Below are 6,069 nucleotides of genomic sequence, written 5' to 3' on the forward strand. Positions count from 1 at the left end.
AGAATCCCAATTTTTAGAAAGAGATCGTAAAATTTTGTTCACAAGTTTAAGGTTAAAAAAACTTTTACCAAGAGCTTTTAAACCATTGACGACATCCGTAAAATGGGTGTACATGTCAATAACGGTTTCGCTTAGCTTCATTCAAAAAAGTTTAAAATTATGCATTAAAAGATTGACTTTAGACTCTTTAACTCTATTCGTGCCTTCGTGTGTGATTTCAAGAGTGTGCCAAATATTGAAAGTCATTTCGCACATAGAAATTCGATTGAATTCATTTTTGTCTAAGGTGCAAAATAAGGCATTCATAACATTTGCATTTAAAGAGAAAATCTTCTTCTCTAACTCATTCTAATCGTTCATTGGAAGAGAAGACTTTTAAAAATCAAATTCGACTAAATTCCATAAATCGAGATTCAACGAAAGTAAGAAAACTCTCATTCGAGTTTTCTAATATGTGTAGTCCATCCTATTGAACATGGGAGGACGAATGAGAGAGTGACCCTCTTGAAAGCCGAAAAGAGTCATTTCTCTATAGGTATTAAACCAAACGAGAAAAAAGTGGCTCTGATACCAACTGTTAGGAACGAGTCCGGGGTGGGTGAATTAGTGCAGCGGTAAAAACTTCGGTTTCATAAAATCTTCATACGATTAAAATTGATCTCAAAAGGTGTTTAACTTTAAAACATTTGCAAGAATGTAATGAGCAAAGTAAGTAAATTAGTTTGCAATATGAGAATTAAAAGCAGAACAAGAATGCAAACTGATTTATGGTAGTTCGGTCATCGTGACCTACATCCACTCCGATTCGTCTTTCGTTGAGGCTATGGGCATCCACTATCAGTCTTCCTACAATAGGCAAAGACCAACCACCTTTTACACCCCTCTTCTCCTTTTCACAAGTTTAGGAGATAACCTTTACAAGCACTCACTCCTCCTTAATAGAATTCTAAACTTAGACTAGAGGAGGGGATCTCTTAAGTGATTGCAACAACATTTTTTCACTTTTAAGCTCTCTATGCTTATGTGTGTTAACCAGGGATGAGAGGGGTATTTATAGGCCTCAAGTTGATTCAAACTTGAAGCCTAAAATTTGTTAGGATCGAGAGCACTAAGAGGGGGGGGGGGGGGGGGGGTGGGTGAATTAGTGCAGCGGAAAACTTTCTACGATTAAAACCGAAAGCTACATTTGAACGATAAAGACAACTCTGTATGAAAGTTGATACTAAGCAAGGTTACAGTCAATCTATGCAGGCAGTTTGCAGCTATGATGAAAACCAGAATATCGGCGCAAACTGAAATCCAACATTCGTATGAAGAAACAAATTTACGTCTAAGTGCCGATTCGTAAATCACTTGATTAGATAAGACGCAGTTTAAGCAGAAGTATGAAGGCAGTGTACTGCTATTGTACAGCTCAAAACGTAAATGCAATCTGCAATAAGATCATCATACGAAAAAGCAGATTTATGTCTAAACGCAGATTTACGTCTAAATGCAGATTTACGTCTAAACGCAGATTTACGTCTGAACCTTGAAACTCGTTCGTAAAATCGCAGAGGGCAGTAAGCTATTGAAAAGTTTGCAGTAAAGGTAAGATGCTCAAAGGAAATGCAAACCGAGATTTAGAGTGGTTCAGTCAATCTTGACCTACTCCACTTTTGGCTTCCTCCACCAACGAGGTCACCGACGTCAACTAGAGACCTTCCTTCAATAGGCGAAGGCTAACCACCCTCTTACAGATTCACTCCTTTTGACAGGCTTAGGAGACAACCCTTACAGAAGTTTTCTCTCCTCTCTTTACAACTCAAACTTGAAGAATAGAAAGAGGAGAACTAGTAGTTTTGAGCTTTAAGAAACATAGAAAGACAGCAAGATTTCGAGTGTGTGTTCTGTGCTTTCAGTGCTGAATGGGTGGGGTATTTATAAGCCCCAACCCAGTTCAAATTTGGAGCTCAATTCTGTCAATTCCCAGAATTCCGGGATCAGGCGGTTGCACCTCCTGACTGGGGCGATTGCACCGCCTGGCAGAGCTCGAAGACTGAGCCTCTAGGCGGTGCCACCTCTGTCAGGGGCGGTTGCACCTCTCTGCCAGAGCTTGAAGACCGAGCTCAGGCGGTTGCACCGCCTGACTGGAGAGGTTGCACCGCCTGGCAGAGCTCAAAACTTGAGCTCTGGCAGTGCTACCTCTTGACAGAAGAGGTTGCACCGCCCAGTCTCGCTCGGAGACTGAGCCCGGGGCGGTGCCACCTCTTGGCTGGGGCGGTTGCATCGCCCAGTCTCGCTGGGAGACATAGCCTGGGCGGTGCTACCTCCTGGCTTGGGCGGTTGCACCTCCCACAGCAATCAGGGTCCGAATGAGTTAATCCATTCAGCCCAATTTGATTCTTTCAGGGGCCCAATTGCCCCAAGATTAAGCTAATGGGATCACCTCCCATTTCTAACTTAATCAATGTGCTAACTATGATTATTTCCTAAGACATATTCTGCAGCTTGCTCCGGTGCGTCAATTGCATCTTCCGGCAAGTTTCCGGCGAACTTCCGTCGATCATCTGACGAACCCTCGGTGATCCTCCTGCGGACTTCCGGCAAACTCCTGGACTTGCGACGATCCACTTGGCAAGTTCCGACGAGCTCCTTTGGCAAGCTTCTGGACTTCTCGGATTTGTTCCCGTAGAACCTTTGACGACTGTCTGAACTTCCGTCGAGCTCTTGAACTCCCAACGTGATCATTGTCATGACTCCGATGCAACTCCTACTGCATGTCTTACTTTCATTGTAGTTAATCCTGCACACTCAAAACAAAAACTTTGATTGAGACAATTAATCCTAAGTAATTAACCAAGTTGTCCGACATGTCATTGGTCCCTCGATGCTTCGTCTAATTCTTCGGCGCATCGTCCTTTCCTGCAGCCTATTGCCCAATCGGCCAGTTGACTCCGCAACTCCGATATCCTTGGCACAATACCCGCTCTTCTTGGCCCGATGCTCGAGTCCACGACCCGAAGCCTTCTGTCGATATGTCAACCGATCCACCGACCCGACGTCCAATCTTCTGACATGTTCCTCCGGCACAACATGATGTTTCTGCTTTAATTGTCTCATCCTGATCGAAGCACCCTGCGTCACTCAAAACATAGATTAAATCATAAACATATATCAATTAGTTTCATCATCAAAATACGAGATTCAACAAAATTATCTCATCTTGGGTTTCTTGGATCCTGACGGGACCATTGCCTGTGTTGGGTGGTACCACCGCCTACAGCACTATCACTTGGCGGTACCATCGCTTGACACTTCCATTGGGTGGTACGACTGCCCAAATTGGTGGTACCATTGCCCGACACAGTCTCAAAGACTGTGCCACGACAATGCTACCTGTTGGGTCACTATTTGGGCCTTTCATTGGGCCTAACATAGTCCATACATGGGCCCAACTAGCCCCTAATTGGGTTGGCCCAATTTCAATCCCAATTATATGCTAACTATGAAATTTAAGATATTTACTAAGCTAAATAAGTCCGTAAGTCTAGGTTTCTTCCGACGATCTTCCAACGATCTCTCGGCAATGTTCCAACAGACTCTCGGTAAGCTCCTAGACTTCACGACGATCTTCTTGGCGAGTTCCAAGGGGCTTCTTCAGCAACCTCCTAGTATTCTTGGTCAATTCCGATAGAACATCTGATAGAACTTCCGATAAATGTTTGGACTTCCGACGAACTCTCGAACTCCCAATGAAATTATGTTCTTGACTCCGGGACTTCATTTTGCTTTATGCCTTGAACGCTATCATAGTTATTCCTACACATATAAAATCTACTTCGATCTAGAGAATTAATACTAAGCTAATCAAATGTTGTCCGACATGTCATTGGTTCATCGACGCTTTGTTCGATTATTTGGCGCATCGTCCTCTCTTGCGGCCTATTGCCCAATCGGCTAGTTGACTTCCGCAACTCCGATTTTCTTAGTGCAATATCCACTCTTCGTGGCCCGATGCTTGAACTCATGGTCCGAAGCCTTCTGTCGATATGTCGACCGATCCTTTGGCTTAACGTCCAATCTTCTAACATGTTTTTCTTTAGCCAAACATGATTCTTCCTACTTTAATTATCTCTCCCTGATCGAAGCATCCTACATCACTAAAAATGTAAATCAAATCATAAACACTATCAATTGGTTTTATCATCAAAATCCAAGATTTAACACAACCTTCCAAAGAATAAGAAGGATTTGACACTCAGAATAAATGAAGACCACTCGAGTGAAAGCTCAAGTGATGAAGACTTTGAACTCTTAACTATAAAGCTTAAAAACTTCTTAAAATAAACTTAAAAAGAAGAAGCTACAAAAGAAGAAGAAAACACTCAAGGTGGCTTGGGATGAATCGAGTTTCTTCGAAGATAAAGAAAAAACCAATAAAGGCGAGATGACAAACTATGCCTTAACGACTTTCGACGACGAGGTAACCAAAATCCCTTTACTTTATTTTGAAATTACATGATGCATTTCATTAGTTATTTTTAAATTTAAAAATAAATAAATAAATGTAAAAAATATCATGCTTCTTTACATTTTCAAAAAATTAAAGCATGACAATTGCATGATGAGTTAAATTCACTTAATTGAAAATGATCAATTTGTATGATTTAAATTTATAAATAATTTTACTTTATGTCAAAAATGATTTTTAAAATAATTTTGATTAAAAATACTTTATGATTAATGAAATCATGCTTGATGATTTAATGATTTAATTATGCATGATGATTTAAAGTAATAATGATTTGAAGTCATGCTTAATGAGTTTATATTTCAAAATTATGCATGATGATTTTTATGATGTATGGCTTATTGATCTTGTCATGATGAACTTTGCTTTTAAACAATGATACATATTTTTGTTTGGCATAAAAGACAAAGGCATGCTTATATAAAATCAAATCACTTAAAATGAAACATCTCTATCTTATTGATTTTTCGATAAAAGATTTATGAATCTATGTATATTATGCTTTTGTGAATCTCTTGGACTATGAAAATGAATTTGAATGAGTTTTATCAAAATCATAATTTCTTGAGATTTATAACATGAAATCTTTTATGAATCAAGATATCCTATTTTATCTCTTATGTTTCTCTTTGCTATTTACTAAAGAGGAAAATAATCCAATTCATGATCTTGATTTCTTGATATTTGGTACTAAAAAATTTTCTATGAATTAAGATCATTTTCTTCTTGTTTCTTTTTGCTATTCACAAACAAAAAAGAGAGACTTATCCTAACAAACCATTATATGCTACTTGACATCTTGAGAATTTATGACTTGAGTTTTGTTATGCATTTATTTCCTTCTTCGTTCTTGTTTACAATTATGAAAGGGGGAAAGAAAATCGCTAGCATATCAAGAGATTGATAAATCAATTAATGTCATTTTGAATCTCTTATAATTTTGATGATTTGAATCTAAATAAGATTTTTCCAATCGAATCATGAACATCCTATTGATTTCTTAACTTGAGATTTTCTTTTATGAATCAAGACTTCTTACTCTTTATTTTCATATGATATTTAAATTTTTTTTAAGAGAAAATTTTCTATATGAATCATATCTTTTGGTATTCACATGATCTTATCTTTCATGATACCATTTTTATAATTCCTTGTATTCATGAAGTATATCTCAACACTAAAATTCTCTTGATATTCTTCATGTGATGATATGAAATTATGTATGAAATACTCATGAATTTATATTGATGCATACAAATGAGAAATTATGATCATGCATAGTAGGATGTAATATAATTTGACATTTTGATACCATCATGATTTGAATTATTTATGATTTGGAATGATACATGCAATACTATGATTTGTTGCTAAAATGATGCATCATGAATGCTTGAGTATATGCCCATAGTGATGATTTATTTTTGGTATCATGCATGAAGTAAGGATGAAATATAAGGTTTTAAAATTATGCATATTTTAATTTGAAACTATAATGATGCATAAATTTACTGAAATAAGATTGATACTTTACCTTTGTCATGATTTAAAAATTA

This window comes from Musa acuminata, chromosome BXJ2-8, assembly GCF_036884655.1.
Source record: "Musa acuminata AAA Group cultivar baxijiao chromosome BXJ2-8, Cavendish_Baxijiao_AAA, whole genome shotgun sequence".
Lineage (NCBI taxonomy): Eukaryota > Viridiplantae > Streptophyta > Magnoliopsida > Zingiberales > Musaceae > Musa > Musa acuminata.